This window comes from Bos indicus, chromosome 16, assembly GCF_029378745.1.
Source record: "Bos indicus isolate NIAB-ARS_2022 breed Sahiwal x Tharparkar chromosome 16, NIAB-ARS_B.indTharparkar_mat_pri_1.0, whole genome shotgun sequence".
In the NCBI taxonomy this organism is placed as follows: Eukaryota; Metazoa; Chordata; class Mammalia; order Artiodactyla; family Bovidae; genus Bos; species Bos indicus.
In genome coordinates this window covers 43682234-43706171 of record NC_091775.1, presented here as the reverse complement: position 1 = coordinate 43706171, position 23938 = coordinate 43682234, and the positions used below count along the sequence as shown (strand labels likewise).

The 23938-nt window shown below is 54.3% G+C and overlaps 1 protein-coding gene across 1 annotated transcript in view; it reads right to left on the bottom strand.

The window, feature by feature from the left end:
- CASZ1 (castor zinc finger 1) overlaps positions 1-23938 on the bottom strand; it is a 155445-nt gene that overhangs the window by 96879 nt on the left and 34628 nt on the right. The window lies entirely within an intron of this gene.

Sequence of the window (23938 nt, the reverse complement as noted above, 5' to 3'; positions counted from 1 at the left end):
GGAGGGACACCCCTGGAGCCTGGTCCAGCGGGTGATAGGCAGAGATGGCACTGCCCACCTCTCCTGAGCCTGAGGGGTACTGAGCACAACTCTGCTGATCTTCAGGACTATCTTCCAGCCCAGAAACTCCAAGTCACCTGCCTGGGAAGAAGCAGGAAAAAAAAAAAAAAAAAAATCCCACGGCCATGCCCTCCCCTGGAAAAAAAAAATTCTAGGAAACAAAATACAACGACATCTTTTTATTTTGTTTTTTTCGGTAATTATACTAAAGATGAAAAACTCATAATAAACATCTCCCAGTCCCCACCTGCTAACAGTAATTATAATAGACTCAACAATAAATGGTAAAGCAGGGCAGAGCTGCATCTCGGGAATTCTCTAGGGCATGTGGATTAGCTCGGAAAGCCTGAATGATTAAAATACACTAATTAAAATTTTGTGTTCCTTGGTAACTCGTCTGCCTGGGCCCCTGGTGTTGGCAAAATGGGAATTAACGTGACAAAAGCAACACAGAGGGTTTTTGTTTTAAATAAAGAAAAAAGGAGAGAGAGAGAGAGGGAGAGGGGAAGATCTATATAAACAAGTTAGACACCAGGAGACAAGAAAGGCGAGGTGGTTCTCTCTCCTTTCTAACTGGAGCACCAGCATGCTTGGGACAGGAAAGTGTAAGAGAGAGGGTCGGGGGCTTGGAGGGGAGTCCCTTTGCCTGCCCTGGGGTCCCGTGGGGGGCACGGGGAGCATGTGTCCAGGGGTCACTCTTGAAAAATAATTACTGGAGAGAAGAGGGTGGGAGAGGGAGAAGACGGGGCAGCAGGCGCCCACCCAGTCCGGCTTTCCAACGGCATTCCTCCAGGGCGGGCCACATACCCCCAACTCCCCGCCCCACGGCCAACGGGACCCTGGGAGGACGCAAGGGAGCTTCTACCCCATTGCAGTTGCACAAAAGAAATTGAACACTTTTGAGTTGCCCTTAGCAACCTAATTGCATCAGTACATTGCACACAGGAGCCAAAGTAACTGAATTTTGATGAAAAGACGGCGGTAATTTACGGCATCACAAAATTAGTTGTCATGGCGACGGGTTAATTACATCTCAAATTAACAATGCAAGTGTGGTGAAATTAAATATAAATCATATTTTCTGCATAAATTATAGGGGTTGATTAGACCGGGGCTCTGGGAGAGGGAAAGGTTGAGCCGCCACGGGTCCCAAGCTGCATTCTGAGCTGACGAGCGAGGCGCCTGCAAGCGCGGGCGCGTATGGGGAGCTCTTGGAGGGGACGGGGGACCGGTGGAGTCAGGCGCCAGGGCTGCTGGGGGCTGCCTCCCTCTGCTCTCCCTGCCACTCGCAGGCTCAGCTGGCTCCTCGAAGCGCCAGGGCTGTCCCCAAAGTTTGCTTCTGTTTGGATCAAACTTCGGATGGGGGCGGGGGAGGCCAGGCAAGAAGCAGGGCTGGCTGGTGCCTCTCAGCTGAGTGCCAGGGACAGAGGTTGTACCTTCACCCGACCCCACTGGCTCCCAGTTTCTGTGCCCTGAGCCCTCAGAGAATTCACCACAGATGGCGGCTTAACCCCGCTCTCTTCAGTTAAACAGGGTCAAACGGTTTCTGAGCCACCAGCATCTGCCTACCAGGGGACAGGCCTGGTGCCACCCGACACGCAAATGCGCATGGTCAGGGCTGCACCAGCTGGGCAGTGTGCTTTGCAGGTGCCTGGGGCAGCCAGGGGCAGCAGCCTGTGGTCTCGGGCGGCGGCAGGTACATCTGGCTGCAGAAAGTGCTTTACCGGCTGGCCAGCTCTGATTAGGCAACTATGCTCCTAACCCCACGCCACTCGCTCATACCCCGGGGTGAGGCAGCTTGACCCTGCCTTCCTTGAACGGGGAAGAATGGCTGAGAGTCAAAGGCAGAGGAGACCCCACAGAGCACCGTGTCTGGGTCCCCTGGTACCCTGACTGGCACTATCCTGCCCAAGTTGTGGGAACACCAAAGAGGCTGGGGCTGGAAAGTGGTATGTGAATGCTAAGTTGTTTCAGTCGTGTCCAGCTCTGTGCGAGCAACCCTATAGACTGTGGCACACCAGGCTCCTCTGTCCGTGGGATTCTCCAGGCCTAGAATACTGGAGTGGATTGCCACCCAAGGATCTTCCTGACCCAGGGATCGAAACTGCATCTCTTACACCTCTAGCACTGGCAGGCGGGCTTTTTATCTGGGAAGCCCTATGGAAAGTGGAAGGAGCCCAAATGCCCACGCCTGGGTCCCACCCACCTGTCGCTGATGGGCAGCACTTCTAGGCTCTGACATCAGGCACTGCTGGACCAAGTTCTGCTTGGTCAGACCAGGCAGCTTTCCCACAATACTGGGTCCACAGACGCTCAAGAAGCATGCTTCTCTCCTCCTGTGCCTGGCCTTGTTTCTTGGGTTCTGGAGAACACAGAGGAGAACTCCATTTGCTACCTGGACACAGGTATCATGAGGCAATACACCAGGAGTTACAAACTTTCATGAGCAGTGAATCACCGGAGAAGCTCATTAAACCCGTTAGGTCCTCAGGCCCCTGCTTCAGAGGTTCTGATTCTGGATTCTTAACCTGCTCCACTACCACTCATTGGAAAGACTGATGCTGAAGCTGAAACTCCAATGCTTTAGCCACCTGATGCAAAGAGCAAAAGACCCTGATGCTGGGAAAGATTGAAACCAAAAGGAGGAGGGGGTGACAGAGGATGAGATGGTTGGATGGCATCACCGACTCAATGGACATGAATTTGAGCAAACTCTGGGAGATGGTGAAGGACAGGGAAGCCTGGCATGCTGCAGTCCATGGGGTCGCAGAGTCAGACACAATTGAGTGACTAAACGACAACCTGCTCCACAAGGGAATCTGAGGCTGGCAGTCCCCGTAAGTCCCCCAATTAGGAAGCACCAGCAACACCGTTATTAGCCCCATTGTGCAGATGAAGAAATTGAGTCCCAGTGAGGTTAAATCACTTTTGAAAACAGACCAGAGCTGAGATTCAAAGCTACCTCTGAGGTGTTCCCCATCCCATGCAATGCCCCCCTCAAGGCTTTGTCAGGCACCCTGCCAGGCCACATGGGAAATAGGGACCAGTGAACCATAAACTTGTTCCCAAGGAGTACACAGCCTAGTGGGGACACAGAGGGGCAAGCAAAAAGCAAGGCCAAACATGTCCAATCCATCACTAAGGGACAGGGATGTGGGCATGGGAGCCAAGGTGAGGACAAAGGGAAGGCAGGGACGAATGTACCCCGTCAGCCAGCCCAGGGGAGGAGGCGCTCCCTCAGGGTCCCCAAGCCGGCTGCATGCCCAGTAGGGCTGAGCCACACTTCACCTGACCCAGGTGGGAGGAATTTCCTGAAAGGCTTCTGCAGAGAGATGGGGCAAAGGAAGGAAGAGAAGGCCCTTGGCGGTCCCCCTGACCACGGATGTGCATGTACAACTCATGAATATTTTAGTGGCCATTTATTTATCCCTGCACCACCCAGCTGCTGGGGCCACGGACCCAAGGTGGATAAATATAGCCATGGGGCGATCAATGAGGCATCCGCTCCCCTCCTCCCCCTCCACCCCCCAGCCACATCCATTAGGCCCCTTGTTCCCACAACCTGCTGGCTGGGCACCTTGTCCTGCTCAATTGGTTTCCGATTTTCATTAGCGGTGGAGGCACAGCCCCGCTGCAAGCCTGGGCGTCCCCCTCACCCTCCTCTGCCCTCCCTCCTTGGGCTGGGCGTGGAGCCCAAGGCAGCCGTCAGCCTGGAGGGGCCTTTCAGAGAGCCCAACCCACCGGAGCGGGAGAGCAGGGAGGTGCAGGGCCCCCGCGGCCAGACTTCACTTCACGGGCTGGCCCCGTTGTGCAGCACAGAGGGTGGTGGGGTTTCCTGAGGACTCCAGCAAAGGTGACGTGGTGATAGAAAGCTGAGGCTCTCTTTTGCTCATCCTGAAACTTCTGGGGCGCCTCCAATGCCTTACATCTCGGGGAAGTCTGAGAAGGAGTTCCATTGGCTATAGAGTTGGGTTCCTGAGGCTACCACAAGGGGACCCTTGTTCCTCTGGGCTGGAAGTTACACACGGGCCACCCTGGCCTCCTGTCCTCCCGAGCCATCCTGAGCCTGGCTCCAACTTACCATCCAAAAGAATAAAAGTGGGCTGCTGCGCTCTCTTTTAGGGCCTCAGATCAGACTGGAAGGTGCCAGCCAATTCCTGGCCCCTGCTCCTCCAGCAGGCTGGGGCTCAGCACCTGGGGGCACTGTGTCCAGCCAGCCACTGACCCCAGGGGCAGTCTCAGCCCTGAAGGGTCCTGCTACCAACTCTTCCCCCACTCACTCATTCCACAAACAGTTCCCAAACTCCACAGTGTGCCAGACATTGTCCCAGGGTTACAGCTGTGAATGAGACAGACCCAAATCCCTGCCTTCATGAGGTTTAGCCTTGGTGGGGGTGGGGGTGAGATGGGGGTGGGAGGTGGCGGCCGACAAATAATTCAGTAAACAATTAACGAGTTTAGAGGAGGATAAAACAAGGGACTTAATAGAGAGTGACAGAGGGGACAGGTAGGGCGACTGCAGCTACCTCTGAGGAGGTGACATTTGAACCAGAGATACAGTGAATGATTAAAGGGAACACGGCAACTGGGCCTTCTGGTTAAGGAAGGTGGGAAGGCGGGTGGGAAAGGTCTCAGGCCCGGGAGTTGGTTGACACAGGGGAAGATGCCAGAAGGAGCACCCACAGACCCCTTCCTTTGGTGCCAGGTGGCCAAAGGCTTAGGCCAGCGGCTGGCAGGCTGGTAGAGCATCAGCATGGGCCAGGGAGGGGTAGGAGGGGAGGAAGGACAATGGCTGGCAGAGGACCAAGGGCTCGAGGCCACCTGCCTGCTGGCTGTGAATACAGGCCCTCATCCAGAGGCACCACCAGGACAGAAGGGAGGCCGGCCAGGCCTGCATGGGTCCTGCCTGCATGGGAGCTGCAGGGTTGTGGGGTGACCAAGGGTCAGGCTGTCTTCAGCCCCTTGACTCCACCTGAGCCAGCTCCAGAGACAAGAGCCTTGACTCTCTGGTCCCTGTCCATTCCCAGTGAGGACACAAAAGGTGGGGTGCGAGGTGAGGGGAAAAGATCAGGCATAAATCCCAGAGGGAGATGAAGAGGGAGGCAGGCCTGTGCCTTTAAAAGAATTTTCATTTAAAGGCTCTTCTCTCTTCCACCATTTCAGTGATCTATATGCAAATATGCTAATGCATGCAAATTAAGACACCACTTTTAGTCCCAATTTAATAGAAAGCATTAAAATACCATTTTTTTTTCCAAAAAACTCCATATGCATGAAGGAAGGATTTTTTTTTTTTTTTTTTTACTTTTCGCTAAAGTCACATTCCGGCAGCAATTTTATGCTGTCAAAATGTTCTCAACAAGGGGAGATTTGACTAGCTTCTCTGAGAGACAGTCATAGGAAGCCTGGGCTCTGCTTCTCCTGAGTTTTTCTTTTTCTTTTCTGTTTTAATTTGGAAGGGGTGTAGGAAAGAAGGACAGAAAAAGAAAAAAAAACAACAAGACACCCAAGAGTCTTTTGAAGGGTGCGTCTGTTTTCAGGCCGGGCACCAATCCTCCTCTGTGTAAAGTGTGTTAAACCCATAGCTGCGGGAGCTGTGTGGGCCCGCAATCTGGTTGGGGGTGTTTGTGGTCACTTCTGCTCTCTGGAGCCGGTCAGATAAAACTTGCAGTGCCATTCTGTGTGTGCTACTGGCGGGAACATCATCCCAGGGGCCTGGACCACTTGGGAGGGCAGTGCCTTTGGTGAGGATGCAGGAGGACAGGAGGGCATGGGGGGAGGGGGGAGAGGGAAGGGGGGGGGAGGGGAGGGGAGGGGAGCATGGGGAGGGGCAGGGGCAGGGGAAGGGAGGGGGCGTGGCTGGCGTGGCCCAGCTCAGTAGCCCCAGCTGCACACGGAGGGCTGTCTATTTTCACTCCATTCGCTGCTCTGTAATTAAACTTACTGCTTCCACTTGGGCTACCAGACATTTCCCAGAGCGCCCCTCACTCCCACTGGACCCATTCCACCTTTTTCCAGCCTTCTGGGCCACTCTGTCCATCCAAGCATCCTTCAGGAGATTTCAGATCTGGGATCCGAAGGGCCTCTGTCAGAACAAGGGCATCAACCCCCAAACCTCGTTATAGTCCACCCTTCCCTTCTTCAGGCCCTGTTTCTGGGGTTCCAGTTCCTGATGAGAAATCAGTACTCCAGCACGTGAGTTTTGCCAACAATTTCGCTGTTCCTCTCCTTCCTGGCTCAGGGCCTGACCTCCGGGAAACTGCAACATTCTCTGAGCCCAGCTGGGTTCCTCCCGAAAGGTGACAGCCTCTCACTGAGAGAAAGGAGCAAAGGTCAAGTGGGTGCCACCTTCGTGGGCCAGGCTTGGCCCCGGGTCCCAGTGAGTAGCCCTTTTACAGTCAAGGGAAACAATGCCTACCGCCAAATCCCGGGGAAGGGCCAAAGCTGGTCACGTGTTGGCTCAGTCACTCTTTTCAGCGACCGCATAGACAAGAATGACCCATTCCAGATTACAAATAGGGAGAAGCAAGGCTCAGAGAGGTGAGGCCACCTGATCCAGGTCTCACAGAAACTGTTGGCGAGAGGCAGAGTGAAGCCGGTGTGCCATTCTTGCTCCCAGAACCAGCTGGAAGTTTGGAGGCTGTGCCTCCCACCCCAGTTCACACACCCCCAGCGTGTGAGGAACCCCGATGCCCCACTGGGGGCTTCAGCTCCCCATCCGTAGAATGGGAGAGGGCGGGCACAGCCATCTATGGTTCCTTCTGGCTCCATCTGTTCCTGACTGTGTAACAGATGGAAGAGAAACAAGGGTGGGGTGGGGGTGTCCCCCAGCCGGGCAGGGAGGCAGACTGGCTCCCCAGGGCTGCCCCACACTGTGTTAGAGGCCCTGCGGGCAGTGGCCAGGAGGTCAGGCAGAGCTCAGGAAGGTGGGGAGAGAAATTGAAAACTGGGGATAGGAGGTGCTTAACGAAATCAGAAAAGTACTTAGACTGGGTTTTGAGGACTGAGAGCAGAAGCCCCATTCCAGGGGAGTGCTCAAAGGAAAAAGCAAAGACAAGAAGAGAGAGAAGACTGGCTGGCGTGGGTCCCGAGGCTGGGAGTGGGAGGAGGGTGAACAGGGCAGACAGGAGGGCTTGGGGTGATGGAGGGGGCTTTGTGTACATGTTTCTCCAGTGAAAATGCAAAGGCAGGAGAGAGGAGCGGTGCTGGGCTGGCATGATGGGGCCCGTTGAGCAGAGCCACGGTGGAAAAAAGAGATTTAGATATTTACGGCAAATAACATTTGTTGGTGCCAAACTCCTGGTTTTATTGTCGGGGGAGAAAACAAACCCAACCACCGAAACTCGTCCTCAACTGAGAATCCACACAGAGGCAAGCGATTTCCCCATCAAACCAGTTTTATTGGATATAAATATCTAATTATTCGTAGCAGGCCCTGGAATGCCAGACATTTTGCAGCTTTTATAACATGTGTAGGAGTCTTTATAAATGACATATACACACATATATACACACACACATATATAGTTATATATTAACAAACCTGATTTGAATTTCATCGGGATTATTTTTTGCTTAGTGGGTAGTTTTTTTTTTTTAACAAATCCAGAAAAGCTAGAATGTTTTCAGTGCTGCTCACACTTTCTCTGTGAAGGGGGCATTTTATGAGCCCTGACATGCCTGACCTAGGAAGCTCCGGGAAAGAGACCCCCGCACCACTTTGCCGTGACCCACACGTCCTTCCTTCTGCCCCCCATGGCCACTGGGCACTTCGGCAGTGCACACTCACTTGCTCACAGCACTTTACAACCACAGGACCCACGGCTGCAAGTCAATACCTCACACATGACACAAACATGAGGTCCCAAGCAGACAAACAGAAGTATTGACTTTTCGAACGTAAAGCACACATCTCGTGTGTCAGCCTTCCATCCACAAGCTGTGGATGACGACAGAGTGCTGGGCAGAGGGGCAGGAAGGGGGGAGGGGGAAGAGGACGGAGGGGAAGTTGTCTTATGGGGAATAATGTGGATCAGCCTGTCATCTGGAGACCCATCTTCATCTAGAATTAATGCACTAAAGTTCTGTTTTTCCTCTAAATGGTTTTAAAGAGATGGTGGATTCTCGGCCCGGACATGGGGGGCTCAGTGTACAGCTGGTCCAGCCTCCGGGAAGGGAATGGGTGGCCAATTCTAGCCAAGCAGAGTGCATTATCATCCCATTCCTGCCCCGGCCCTAAACTGCTGCCGCTGTGTTTTCTCCCAATTACTCTCCATGAAAAGAAGTTTAAAAGTCTCTGGCTTTCAGGGCCTCTGACCCAAAGGCTGTTATACAGAGTGAAGAACTCCAAAGCCCTTGGCTAGGCAGGATGAAGGGCGGAGAAGAGGAGCGGGTGTGCGAGGACTTGAAGATCTCTGAGCAAGATGTTTGGGTGCGGGCTGTGGGTTGGGGCTGGCAGCAGCCCCCTAGAGGAGTGCTAACAGGGGCATGCAGTGAGCACAGCAAAGGTCAGTGTTCCCCAAACAGGAGCCCCCAGGCCGCTGAAGCCGAGGACACAGGGCTGGGGGCTGGGGGAGAGGAGTTTGGAACCACAGAATCCAAGGGAAACACTTTGGGGGGTGGGAATCTGGATCCAGGGAAGCTGTCCAGTGAGGTCTGAGGGTTGAAGGACTCTAGTTAGACTGATACCTGGGGAGACTTTAGCCAGGGGGTGGCTGCCCGCAGCAGAAGGAAAACCCACCACATCTCCAAACGCCCCCGACTCAGACCTACAGATTCACAGGAAGCCAGGGCTGGAGATGAAGGAGGGCCCTGGGCCTCTGCCGAGAAGCTCCTAAGAATGCCCACACATCCTCTGCTCAGAGACCCGCACTCAGGGGGATGGGCTGGGGGCTGGGGGAGCTGAGAACAAACAGCGGCAACAGGAACAGAGTTGAGCCATTTCAATTATTCATATGCCAGATGGATTCTTTTCCTGCCTTTTTTTTTTTCCTATAAAAATAAGGAGGGAGGGAGTAGGTCTTATGACAATCTCCAAAATGAGGGGAAGCAGGGGCAGAGGGGAAAAAAAATAGAAATCAGAAGCCCTCCCCCCAATTCATACCCCCCACCTGGTCCTGGAGATCTTTGATCTTTGGACAAGAGGGCAGGAGGGAGAGAATGCCTTCTGTCGGGCAGGGACTAGAGGTGTCATTCAGTTTCTCTATGAGCAGAGAGCAAGAAGCAAGGAAAATTGTTGAAGAAAGGGAGGGTGAAAGAGAGAGAATCACGGAGCCTGGGGTGGAGGGAGTGGGGGGGGCAGGCAGAAGAGGGTTCCGACCTTCTGTGAAGGATATAAAAAATCCAGCCGCCTCAGGGGACACCCAACTATCTAGCATATTGCTGTTAAAATGTCTGCAAAATTTAATACACTTGGCATGCCATCTAATCAGTCCTTGGAAACTCGGGCCCTTGCTCCCTCCTGTGATCAGACCGCCGCACAACTTCCGCCTCTGGGATTCCCACCCCCAGCCTGTCCCCCCATCTTACAGAAAGCCGATCCCCCCCATCAACACAGCTGCTGTGGCTTTTAGGACACATCTCATCCTGAAGTTCACCCGAGGTCCAGAATCCAGAAGGTTCCCTAAGAAGTAGGTTTCCACTCTTAGCAGGAAGCGCCGAGGGTGGGGTGTGAGCTCCAGGACTTGGGTACCCAGGCTTCTCCTTCTCAGCAGGAGAGACAAAGGGCGCCGGGCAGGCATGTACTGACAAGGTCCGTGGTCCCAAGACAGGCAGGCAAAGGCTGCTCCTTGCAGGGGAGCCAGTGAGAGCCTGACAGCTCTTTTTAAATAGCCGCCCAACACACAGAGCTGAAACCTCACCAGGATGCAGACACACACCTGTGTACACGTGGACGCATGCCCAGCCATGTGCTCCATCAACCCACCCATTCCTGGGAAACCTCTGTGAACCCCGCAAGATTCTGAGGCTACTCTAAGTCCCCAGCAGCCAGCTAGAAGTTCCCAGATTAGACCACGGATGGCTGCCTGACCTGCCACCCCAAGTGCAACCATCAGAGTCCTGCAAGACCTGCATACTTCAGCAGGTCACCACTCAGTTCACCTTGACCTTGTAGAGCTCATGAATGACACTGTATGGGACTGATCTCCCCAAAGCTGCACACTCCACCCAAAGAAAGAGAGTGCTTGTCAAATCCTCTTTGTCCACTAAAAAAAAAATTTCTTCACCTTTGATTGACCTAAAACCTCAGGTAGTCTTCAATAGGCCTGGACCCTAAGAAGTTTGGTACTGTTGTCTTTTAGTTGCTACATTGTATCTGCCTCTTTGCGACTTCATGGACTATAGCCAGACAGACTCCTGTCCATGGGATTTCCCAGGCAAGAATACTGGAGTGGGTTGCCATTTCCTCCTCCAGGGGGACCTGTCTGACCCAGGGATCAAACCCACGTCTTCTGCATTGGCAGATGGATTCTTTACTGCTGAGCCACCAGGGAAGCCCCCTAAGAGGCTTAGGGAACCCCAGAAAGCTCATGGCATGCTAAGGCACTGTGAGTGCTTTCTCATAAGATGAGGGGTGGGCTGGACAGGCCAAGACTGGGGAGGACCCGAGCCTCTGTTCACAGGGAAAAACTCCAGTGGCCAGGGACACAGCACAGGTGCCTCCTATCTAACTTCCCACACGGGTGGGAAAAGAGGCAGAGGGAGGAGATTCAAGGGGGTGCGGTCACACAGGGCCCCATGCTCAGAAGCGCATGGGGGTTCAATGTCCTGCCTGCAGTCGCCATTATACAATCCTTAATAATTTTATTATTATTATTATTTTGGCTGTGCTGGGTCTTTGTTGCTGTGCGTGGGCTTTCTTTAATTGCATTGAGTCGGGACTACTCCTCCTTGCAGTGCTTGGGCTTCTCATTGTGGAGGCTTCTCTTGTGGAGCACAAGCTCTAGATGCATGGGCTTTGGTAGTCGCAACGTGCAGGCTCGGTAATTGCGGCTTGCGGGCTCTAGAGCACAGGCTCAGCAGTTTTGGCGCACAGGCTTAGTTGCTCCGTGGCATGTGGGATTTTCCCAAACTAGGGATCAAACCCATGTCCCCCATGTTGGCAGGTGGATTCCTACCCACTGCACCACCAGGGAAGTCCTCTTAATAAATTTAGAATGAGGGGTCCTGTATTTTCATTTTGAACAAGGTTTCCCCCTCCCTAATTATGAAGCTGGTCTTGGGTGTGGGCTTTAGAAGATCAGAGGACCTGGGATTCAAGCCCAAGGCTCTATTCCCCATAAGTTGAGTGACATCAGAAAAGCCACTAATTATCTCTGGCTGCAGGGAGCCTCATCTATAAAGTGGGGTGATCACACCACTCTTGGGGTGGCCGGGAGGACCAGGAGAAGTAAAGTGGGGAGAGAGCTTTGGGAACACAATTACAGGTTCCTATTCAAATGCATGGTGTGCTGACCAGCGGGGGAAGTGAGGCCTGTTTGCGTTGGTGGTGGCTTTCCCCACCCAAGAATGACCTACTCCATGTGGTAAGAGGTCTCCTTCCAGAGCAGTGTGGCAGGGAGGCCTCTGGCAGGCCTGACCTGGCTGGCCCCATTCACAGGTGAAGAAACTGGGACAGCTGATCTGCCTGTTGTCACAAAGCTGCCTTGGGCAGAGACACGCAGAGGACATACTGTTCCCACTGTCCAGTGGCCTTGGTCACGGGACACTTGAGATGCGGACAGTAAGAAGGAAGAGTAGACGGCAGGATTTGGGAAAGAGGAAGGAAAGACCTTTTTACACTACATCACACACACACACACATGCATGCATGCGCACACACATATACACATACAGACGGCAAAATTAAAGCTGAGAACTTGGCTAAAAGGAAAAATCCTACCCTTGTTCCATCGAAACTTATTTTAGGGCAGGAGGTAATTGCCAAGGACCCAAATAAAAAGCCAACCACAGGCTGTAAATGGCTCCAAGTCTTTAATTAGACCCCAGGAAAAAATAGTGGCGAAAAGAAAATGAAAGTAGGCGAAGGCTCCCTGAGGAACAGGCATGTGGTCCCCCGATCCCAAGTCCAGTGGCTTCGCATGAAGGCTACTCTTGCCTATGGCAGGCATCAGAGTGCCTCCTGAACAGGCAGGCGCTGCCCACTGCGGGGACAGGCACGGAGCCAAGGCAGCAGTGCACAGCCTGGGCGAGGGCAGCCCTGGTCCTGGGTCCTTCTCCCAGGACTTCCCTACACCACAGCCAGCGGAGGCTGGCCTGGGGTTGGAACGCCATGGGTCAAGCGGAAGGTGAGCTGTTTCTACCAGCCCAGAAATTGAGGGAGCCCGGAAAGGAGAAAGCTTTAGGTCTGGAGTGGCCTCTGACCCACTCAAAGGTCTGCCCATCTGGCCACAAGGCCCATCTCTTTGGCCACTGACCAATATTTCTGCTTAGCATGTCCCCATACCTGGAGCTGTCTCCAACCCCTCTCCTGGGCCCATGTGGAATTGGGTGGCTCTGAGATCCTGCAAAGCAGGTTTTTCCCCTCAGGGATACCCCCTCACTAGGACACACTCAGAAATCCTCTGGGTGACAAGTGTCACGTGACGGAAAACCCCCAGCCACTGTTCCATCTTGCCAAGACAAGGAAAGCTCACACAGGCCCTTCAGGGATCTGAAGGCTGCTCCATGATCCTCTCCCCAGCCCCTGTCCAACCTCTGGCCTTGGGAAAACACAGGCGACCTGGGACAAAGGGTGGTGCTGGGAATAAAAGGATAAGCTGTGCTTGGTAAGGTGGGGGCCTGCAGACGGTAGATGTCCATACTCTCATACCAACGGGACAACCCAGTGGGCCAATCAAATGCCACAGGTGAGGGGAACTTGCCAGGTGCCGAGAAGCACATGCCAGACATGATGGAGGCAGTGGCCTCCAGCGATGTTAAAACAAAGATCAGGTCCTAACGACATAAGGCGGGCATTGCCCCCACAGCAGGGGGAAGGGCTCAGGGGTGGAACACGGCCCAGCCCATGCGAAGGATGGAGTGGGAGCTGCTGTACTGGTCCTTTCTCACAGAGTGCCTTCTCATGGTGGCAGGATGGTGAGGTGGACTCACAAACAAAGCCCAGCGCACTACAAGTGGGCACGTCCCAGCAGGGGAGAGGGAAATCATGCCTGACCACAGCTGGCATCAGTGACAGCAGGGGCAACCACTCTTAAGACCCCCATCCTGCTCCCCATAGCTGCCCAGAACCAGAGCTGTCCCACTCGACTCCCCTTCCAGAACTGACTCTCCTCTGCTCCTGCTCTTGCTAAGCCGAGAGCAGGAGGACGTACTCCAGCCCCTCTGGCCCCCTCACTCGAGTGGACTGGCCTCCCAGCCAGAGTGGCAGGCCATGCCCTGCTGCCTACACCATATTCTTTACCTGTTTCCTTTCCTGTTTCTGGGATAGCACTTTAGCAACCACAGATGAAGAGTAGGTCTACTAGCCATAAGGGGGCAGATACCCCTCACACAGTGGGCTACCCTGGTGGTTCAGTAGTTAAAGAATCTGCATGTGATATAGGAGACACAGGGTTGGGAAGATCCCCTGAAGAAGGAAATGGCAACCCAGTCCAGTATTCTTGCATGAGAAATCCCATGGACAGAGGAGCCTGGCAGGCTACAGTTCATGGGGTCTCAAAAGAGTGGGACACGACTGAGAGACTAAACAACAACCCATCATTCAGCATCTGACGGTCCCAGGCCCTGTCATAGGCACTTGAGACATAGCGTTCTTGCAAAGAAGGTACTACTATGCCCATTTTACAGAGGAGGAGGCTGAGGCTAAGTGTGGCGAAGTGATGGCTGCAAACGTACAGGACGGTGAGCAGGACTGCAGCTCAGTTCGGCCTGGTTCCAAAGTCTGTTTCTGTCCATCATACCTTTCTCCCAGCTAGTTCTCCCATCTGAGCACAACATCTAAGCAGGAGAGGCCTGGCTGACCTCTTCCTGCCTCTTATCTCCTGTACAGGTCGCCGGTTTAATGCCTGCAAAGTGTGATGAAGGTAACAAACATGACCCCATTCCCAGCCACCCACCATGCCCTGCTGCGATGGCCGAGGCCTGCACGGCCAGAGCAAGCTGGAAGGTCTTCCCAGGAGGAGAAGCAGGTGTGAATCCGAGGTAGTCCCCAGATCACCATGGCAGTTAGAAGAGGCTTCCCTGCTGGCTCCCTCCTGCTTTCTTTCCTCCATGGGGGTGGGGTGGGGTGGGGTGGGGGTGGTCAGGCTTCTATCCATAAGGATGAGAAGTGGAATTCCTCTTGGATGAGGAGGGCCAGGGTTACTGCTCCACAACTTCCTCCCCAGCTTGGGAATGGGTTGAGAGCAGCAGCCCAGGCCCCTGGCAGAGGCAGCAGGAGTCCTGCTAATTAATTAGCCTTCCATCTTCCTCAAGTGCTCACCAGACACAACCAGATGGTCCCCGCGATGCGCCCTCTCCTGCCACCCTCCCCTTGGAAGCACACGGCATCTTCCTCTCATGCCCCTCTCCCCGCCACCCCCCCTGCATCTTTCCCTTGTAAACCCCAAGAGAGTCCCTCCTTCTCCATCTCTGCCAGGCCTGGGCCTAGACAGCCCCAAAAGGGCAGGGAGGACAATGACAACCCTGGTTTAGGTTTGCAGGTCTGAGTTCTAGGTGGGGCCAAAGTTCAGGCAGGTTGCAGTTTCTCCTCCTGCCTCCAGACAGTTCAGTCAGGGAGCTGGGGTGGGCGTGGTGGAGGTGGGAGGTGGACCCAGGGCTGAGTCTGCCCTTATTCCTTGGAAGATTTAAGAGATGGTCCTACATCCAAGAAACTCCAACTTATAACCCCAAACAGGAGAATGGATACAAGTATATGTATGGCTGTGTCCCTTCGCTGTTCACGTGAAACTATCACGACGTTGTTAATTGGCTATACCCCAATATCTCTGTCCTGGGGAATCCCATGGACAGAGGAGCCTAGAAGACTAGAGTGTATGGGATCGCAAAGAGTCAGACACAACTGGAGCAACTTAGCACGCAATGCAAAATAAAAGTTAAAAAAAATACTAAAACCCCAAACAAACAAGGCCTGGCTGGTACCCCCTCCTCCCGCAGGAGGGTACCACGTAGAAGCTACAGACGGAGGATGAGATGGTTGGATAGCATCATGGACTCAGTGGACATGAATTTGAGCAAACTCTGGGAGATGGTGAAGGACAGAAAAGCCTGGCATGCTGCAGTCCGTGGGGTTGCAAAGGGTTGGACATGACTGAGCAACTGAACAACTACAACACAAGCAGAAGCAGAAGCCTGTTAGGGCCTCTTCAGTACCACGGACATCCCGTTGGCTGTCTGTTGGCACCTCCAGATCCTTGGAGGGGTGTGGCTTGCAAAGGGCACAGCTGTGCGTTCTAGGCGGCCAGCCTGTACAGGGATACTGGCCCACACAGTTGTGCTGAATAACAGAGCTGTGTGGTCCCAAAGGTAAGGAGCCACAGCTAAGAAGCCCTAGAAGATCCAAGGCCTAGGAGCCGGGATGGACGGCCCTCTGCAACAGGTCCTGCTCTGGGGGAGACTGCGCGATGACCAGAGCCCAGCATCACTCGGCAGCCCGAGCCCTGGTGCCAACAGCTATGTGACATGGTCTCTAGCTGGTGACCCTGCTTCACTTTTCTGGACATCAGTTTTCCCACTTAAAAAATGAGCCTGAGCTGGATGATCCCTCGGGTGGCCAGGAGCTGGTGCATGTGGCGTGACAGGGCCGAAGGCCTGCTCACAGTTGCGTTCAGGACACGTTCGCTGGGATCATGACTGTTCTCATTTTCATAAGCATCACTCTTTGATTCCAAATATTCTAGGAACCTCCTTTCAGACAGAGTTACAAAGTCATGGGGAAGATCTGAGCTTACAGCCCAGGAAAGCCACATTTCCTGAATTTTTTATGCCCAGAATGAAAACTAAGTGTAATACTGATTTGATCGGAAGCTAGGAGGGGTTTGGTTTGGTTTCCTTGAGCCTGAGTAACCCAGGGCTGGCCCGCCTGGGATCTAAGAGGCACTGACCCCACAGCTACTGGGAGAACATAGACACGTGACGGGCTCCTCCGGGCCCATCTTAGTAGGGGATGGTCTTTGGGGTGAAAAATCTTTACCTGGGGCTGCAAGAGTTAACACGGGGCTGGGAGAGGCCAGGCAACATGGAGCACTCCCTGTTTATTAATAAGCTATTTATCACCAGCTTTGCTTTTAATGCCATTTGGGCTTAATGTCGTTAATGAAATATAAATACCCACGCTAACGATGTCGGTCAGAGGCAGCACGGGCAGCAGACAGCTCGCGAAACAGGGCCAAACCGCTGGGCACGCTGGGGAAGAGGCTGAGCGCTCGGGAAGCGGAAGAGGTTCCCCTCAGCTCGGCACCCCCAGCCCCCTTCTGCTCCCACCGCAAGACTCCCCAGCTGGCTGTGCCGGGAAAGGCTGGGAGGAGGGCTGTCCAGGGCCGGGGGAGGCTCAGGATGCTGTTAACTCCTGGAGGACAAGGCAAAGTGAGGGCTCCCACCTCGGGGGCAGTGCCCTGGCATCAGGCCCCTTGGCTGCGGGAGGCTGGACTACCACCAGCTGGCAGCAGGCCCCTCTCGCTGCCCTGAGTTCTCTGACCCCAGGGAAGGGAGCCCCGGTGAGAGGGGTCATGAGAGGGAGCATTAGGACTCCATCACGTTTGCCAATAAAGACCACCCCTCCCCACTCCTGGACTGACATTCCAGGTAGCCCAGCCCCCCTGGATGGCACCCCCTCCCTAAGAAGCTGGCCAGGGGCTACTTGGCCACCTCCAGGTAAGCTCAGAGAGATGGGTAGATGGATGGATATTTCTGGTCAGTGCCCAGAGGCCGTGCAACTCAGAGGTGGCCCTGCAGGGCAGGCTGTTGTTCCTGATCTCGGGCCTGACCTGGGCTGGCCTCCTTCCCACACAGGGGCCATCCCTCTGGCCTCTTTCTGGGCTCAGAGCAGACGCCCTTAGCAGATGACTGCCTCACCCAGCAAACCCTAGAACTCCGGGTCTCGATTTCAGGTGAGGCCACAGACTGCTCCCAGAGGCAGCCTCATCTGGAAGAAGCGGCCCTGGGACTTGTTCCCCAGCCCAGGGACCCTGGTGCCTTTGGAAGAAACGTGGACTCCACTCATCAAGGGCCACCTGGGCCCAAAGAGCGGCTGGAGACTCCGGCTGGTGGCTGCCCTTAGCTCCATCCTCCTGTCCCGGTACCAAGGCAGTGGAGGTCATTGTGCCACAGCTCCACTCCGCTTGCCAAGCTCCCAAGCAGCCCCCCAAGGGTGCTGCCTCTTCCTGAGGGAGCTCCAGGCTGTTTCAGGGAGGGAGCTCTGAAGGCTCTGGCCCCCCATGCTCAGGGTTGCCTGGGGAAATGCAGGACAATCAGCAAGATTTGAATTTCAGATAAACAGCGAATACTGTTTCAGTGTATGTCCCAAATATTGCATAGAACATACACACACTGAAAATTATTTGCTATTTATCTGAAATTCCAATTTCACTGGGCATCCTGTATTTTTTTTTTCATCCTGTATTTTTGCTGGCTAAACTGGGCAAGGCTATCATATGGTTGCAAACAGTCGGACTGAGCGTGCATATGTGCCTGCACCTCACCCCTCAGCAGGTAACACCTGGCCAGTGGGGAGGGTCTCTGGTGGAAGGGGGGACTGGAGGAAGGGGGCATCAAGGGACAGGAGACCCCTGCTGTCTCAGGACAGTTGTCTCCTTTCAAGGAGCTCTGGTTGTAACTGTCCCCTGCCCACCCTTTCCCCTCACTGGTTACTACCGCACTGCCCAACGCCATGGCTCACTTGTAGGGGGTCCCCTCTCCCCGCACCCCCCAAAGTCACCTCCATGTCCCCAAGGAGTACAGGGCTCATTTGCTGGGGCCTGGTGGAGCTCAGTTCAGCGGCTAATCCCCTGGGTGGCTCCTGTCAGATTATTAATTAGCTAAAGCGGATTGGTCCTGGAACGACATGCGCTTGGACTTCAGATAAAGCAGGCCAGGGAAGCCGGGCGGGGGGCGGCTTAAAGTGACAAGACTCCGTTTCTGAACTGCTCCCCGAGGTGGGGCTGGGCTGGCAGGCAGGGCCAGGGCAGGGTGATTGCTGACAGACCCTCCACCCCACCTCACTCCTCTGTCCACTCAGGAGAGCATCTTGGAGCAGGTGTGTGTGGACGCACCTGTATCCAGGCGCAGACAGCCCATGAGAGGAGAAGCCAGCCAGAGTGGGTCTTGCTTTTAAAGAGCTTGTGCCTAAGCAGATCATGTCACTCAGAACTCTTCAAAAAGCTTCTTATTCCACTCGGGGCAAGAGCCTCAGTTCTCACAATGGCTTCAAGGCCTGCAGGAGCTGGGGGACCCCCGTTCAACTCCCTTGACCACACAGGGCATCTCCCCAACTCCAGCCACACCATGCCTCCCTGCTGTCCTCCAACATTCCAGGGGAGCTCTTGCCTCTGGGAGGCTCGCTCACTCATTTCCTTCTGTCCTTGTTGTTGTTTAGACACTGAGTCGTGCCTGACTCTTTTGAGACCCCATGGACTGTAGCCTGCCAGGCTCCTCTGTCCATGGGATTTCCCAGGCAAAAATACTGGAGGGAGTTGCCATTTCCTCCTCCAGGGGATCTTCCCGACCCAGGAATTGAACCCAGGTCTACCCACACTACAGGCAGATTCTTTACCACTGAGCCACTAGGGAAGCTCCTTTCTGTTCTTACCCAAAAGTCAATTATCCCACTGATGCCTTCCCCAGACGCCACACCTAAAATGACAAACCATCTGCCCACCTCCTCCTGCCACACACACTCCCTATTCTGTCCTCCAAACCTGCTTCACTTTTCTCCCAGACACACATCGCCATCCAATATCTACTCTATTTCTTTACTGCATTTATCATTTGCCTCCCTCCACAAAGATGCAAATGCCACAAGCACAGGAATTCTTGCCTTGTTGGTTCACTGATGCACTTCCAGTCCAGTCTGTAGCGTCGTCAAGCATCAGTAATGCTTGAGGAATGAATGAAAAAGAAACATGAATGGCCAGAGGTTAAAGGTCAGAATCTGGACCTCCACCTCTGCTAGCTCTGAGTTCTATGTGGCTGCGTCCTGGCCAACCCTGGGGGGCTCCCCAGTCCCCCGTCCCTCCTCCGCCACTCTTTTGGAGCCCGCCCTTCCCGGCTCTGCATCACACTAGGTGCTACTTGTACCACAGTCCTAGCATTTCCCTGTGGATGCATTTCTAGGTTCAGGGTCTCCCGGGGATGTCCTGGGGCACCCATCTCCTTGCCACCCGACCCTCCGCTACCAGAAGGGATTGTTACTCTCTCTGCCCTGGAAACAGAACAGGGTGATGACAGCAAACAGTGGGGGACACCAGGACTCCCAGCTGCTTCCCCGGGCCCAGCTCTGATGCCAGCAAACTCTTGGGCCTGGATTGTTTTGACTTGAATCAGTGAAGCTGAAATATTGAGTCACAGCGGCCCTAAACTTCATTACCAGCTCTCAACACAGATTACTAAGGGAAAAAAGTTGCTTTTAATTGCTTTTTCCGATTAGCATTTCTGGAGAAGAAACTAGTGATTAATTACACCTTCCCTCCCTTCAACCACCCGTGCCGCAGAGGTCCCGACACCAGGCTACCATCTGAAGACTCAGGATCAGAAAAGTCTCATGCTTATGAAGGGCCAAGAAACCAAACCAAACTGGGTGGTGAGCTGAAAGTGGAGACCATCCTGGGGGCTGATTTAACAGAGCAAGCAGCTGATGGTGTGGGGAGGCCCGGGTGGGCCCATCCAAGGGTCCTCTTATGGCTTCAGCATGGTGTCCACTGGGCTGAAGGACTTCCACAAGGACTAGGACTATACCTGGGTGCATTCTAGAATCAGAGAGTCCCAGGAAGCTGGGAGAAGATGAAATTGGGGAGCCTGAAGATCTGCAAGAGAAGACGATGTGATTGCAGCCATTGGGACTCCCCTTGGGTGCAAAACCCACTGTTGCTTCTCCAATGCCAGTGTGTTCTCCCAGTGGAGGCTCCAAGGTGACAGGACAGAGGCAGGGTGGAAGTGTCCTCCTCTCATCCACAAGACATCAACCCCCCAAACCATGGGCCACTCTCTGTCCCTTTTGGAGTGAGCAGATCACTCTGGGTAGGTCCCGGCAGTCCGGCCTTGCCGGCCCTGCCTGATCCCTTTCCCTTTGGGTCAGTGCCTGGTGGACCCCAGGGGCTTCCAACCCTGCTAGGAGGGAGAACTTGGGAAGGAGGCGCAAGATGGGGGTGTTGGCAACACCAAGCAGAATCCTAGCACAGATTAGAAGCCAGAACACTCAGTAACTCTTCCTAAACCATCTCCCCATCACGTCTCTGCCCAGCTCCATGGTGTTGTGACCACGGAGTCCACTCATCCAGGCTGCCACCTGGGGATGGGGGGGACAGGTGGAGGACATAGGCCCCCACTCCCCTCAGCCAGAACCTCCCTCTCCCAATCCCGCCCCTCCACACTCCCACCCCAGCTGCAGGCTCTGGAGCGGCCGGCCCCACATCAGATCAAAGCCCTGGAGAACGGAGTTAGAACTGTCCAGTCCAGTTATGAGTGAAGGCCATGGATCTAGTGCAGGCCACGGAGGCAGAAAGCAGAAGAGCCTCCCACACATGCACAGACACACACGGCTGCCCACCCAGACGCACCCGCCCCCAGGGCTCAGCCCGGTGTTTTGATGTCGGCAGACACACCCGGGAAGACTGGCTGACACCCCCTTGGAGCCTGAGGCACCAGCTGCACGCCTGGGACATCCCCATCACCCACTGCAAGGCGGTGTCGCCAGCCCGCCCTTCTGCTCTCTACTGTCACTCCCCCTGGAGGTCAGGCCTCCAGAGCGTTCCTGGAGGGCTGAGCCAGCCCATATGGCTGGGAATATGTTGCCAGCACAGGCGGGCGAGTCCTCACTGGGGCCCCCGCGGTTGGCTGTGACAGTTTCACACTCGCTCCAGCCAGGCCTCTGGCTGCTCTCTGGGCTACACAGCGACCACTTGGGGGGCTTGTAGATGGTTTGGCTATTACAGTATCACTGCTGGGACTGCTTGTTCTGTCCTGGCCCAAGCAGATGATTCCAGGCCCAGGAGAGCGGGGCCTCACGTCAAAGACCCTGGAAAAGCACAATGGTCTAGGTCAAGCCTAAGGACGGATCTACGGCAATTCACACTGTGAATTGTGGAAAGACTTTCTGTGTGGAAAGACAGCTAGGATCTCTATCCATGAGCTGGGGCTGGAGACTAAACTGGCCATTTCTGGAAATGAGGGAGTCTTAGACAAACCCATTTCTCAGCTCTCAAAGCTGATCAACTGAGGTTCTTTGTATCCAGGTGCAGAAATAACATTTAAAGCCACAGTGAGAGAACTTATACAAGCTTCTAGGCACAACCTCAGACCCAGCAAAGAATCCATGGAGCAAAGGCACAAAACAGGCTTCCATGCAAAATCTTAAAGCCACAAGGACAATGAACTGGGAAATCTCTGCTGAAATTGGCACCGGATATAAGCAGGCCTCAGGCCTTCTCTCCACAGATGACCCAGGGGTGCTAACGCACTCCACCAAGCTTTCTTAGCAAACAGCCCAGTGCCCAGAGTGGTGCTTCTCCCCTTGGCCCTGTCAGGGGGGACATGAGAGAGAGGAGATGTAGGGCTACATATCAGGGGCCTGGAATGCCAGAGTCAACCTGGGATCTTGTCTCTTCTGTCCCTGATCAATCCACCAGCAAGGCCAGTTCACTCTCCCTGTAAACACACAGGGCCTCTGCCCTCTTTTCTCCATTTCCCCCTTCTGTCTCAGTCACTTGCAACTGATGTCAAACGGAGGAAAGGAATAAGAACAACAATAAAATCTGTCTGTGGGATGTTCCCAGGGGAAAGAGAAAGGTTCCACTTGGTTCCTAAAATCACCAAAAGCCCCCTCCCAGAATGTAACCTGGTTGGCTGAATCAGCTTCTCACTCCAGGGGCTGCAGCAGCCTCGTCTCCTGGTTTCTGCCCTTGCCCCCTCAATCCATGTTCACCATGGCAGCCCCAGCCTTCTTTTTAAAACAAGATCAGATCACTTCACCTCCCTGCTTTAAACCCTCTAGCAACTCCCCCATCACCCAAACAATAAAGCCCCAACTTCCCCTGGCACAACACAAGCCTACAAACCCTGGCCTAGCCCTGTCCACTCCCAGCACTGGGGCCTCTTTCTGTCCACCAAGCACCTTGAGCTCTCAGCCTCAGTTCCTGTAGACTATTTCTCTCCTGCTGAAAATATTCCACCCCTCTTAGGATGGGTTTCCACTTTCAATTCCTCCATCTCAGCCAACTGTCATCTCCTCAAAGGAGGCCCCTGTACTGCCCAGTCACTTCCTACCACCTCATCCTATTTCCATTCTGCACTGAAGATTTCCTTGTCATTCTTTTGGTGTGGGTTTATCTGTTGTCTGCTTACCCAACCAGAACTCCACAAGAGCTGGACTGTCTTGTCACTTTATCCCTAATGATCAGAAGACACCAGGCCCTCCATAAGTATTGAATAAACATAACCAGATCTTCTGTGGCACAGCCAGAAGTGGGGAGAATCTGAGTCAGACAGGACCAGATCTGCAGACCAGACCTGAGCACAGACTTTCCCCAAGCCCACACTCTTGTGTGGTGAGGCAGGACACCTCTGAGACCTCAGGTCACTCAGACTACAGAGGACCCCAGGCTGTGGCCAAAGGGCCAGGTGAGTAAGGAGGGGCTCGGCCATGACATTCCCGCTAGGAGCCCTCTGAGTTCCCAAGCTCCATTACCAGGGCCAAGACGGCCGATGCCAGGATATAGGAGTCCCCGAGGACTCCCAGAGCCCATACCCTATGCCTGGTACAAATCCCAGCTGGCGTGGCCCCTGGGAGTCAACAGTGAGTGGAAACTTCAGAAAGGGAAAAACTAATGGGCATGTTTTGCCGAAGGAAAGAAGAAAACAAAAAGCCTGCCACTGAGGACAGAACCACCAAACACTGCCCCCTGGAAAAGGGGCTCCACAGACACTCTGGCAACTTGTTCACATTCAGGGCACAGGCAGCTGGGGAGACCATCCAGAGGGTTGAGGGTGCCTGGGCTTGTCATCCCAAGACCCATGATCATCAAGGAAGCAGACCGGGACAAGAAAAGCCCAGGAAAGGAGCAGAGACGTACAGGAGTTGGTGCTGACCCAACTGGACGACTGCACAGCCACCAGTCTATGCAGACCCATTGCCATCAGGGAAAAACAGCTGCACATCCTCAATGTGGATGGACCAGTTCCTAGACACTGGGAAGACAAGTCTCAGCCACACAGTTACTCCACCACAGCAACCAAAGGCCATGCTTACAGCTGATCTGCAAATCTCTAGCCCTGATCCATGACTTCTGCTGGTTCCCAAGGTGGCATGCCCCAAAATGGCCAGGCCTGCAGCTCTGGGGACCACTCAAACCTCAAGGAGCACCAAGGCACCCATGTCTGCAAGTACCTCCTCCCTGCAAGTTCAAAGTCTAGAGTTGCAGCACTTGACCACTGGAGGGAGGGGCGGGACACGCCTGCCCTTGGCGCCTGTGGTGCCTGCCATGCCTGACCCTACAACCAGAGCACAGGTGGGTGAGTCCGGGCTGCCGCCTCCAGTCTGGCACACACAGGAGAAGCAGCCCCCAGGCCTGCCTTCCCAGCCACACTCCAGGGCCTCAGATTCAGCCCCCCACCCTAAGATGCTGTCCATCAACTTTATCAACCCAACCAGCCCTCTGGGCTGGTCCCTTCAGGTCGTAAGACAATACTGGCTAATGATAAGCATGTAGTAAGTTACCTGCTTTGTATC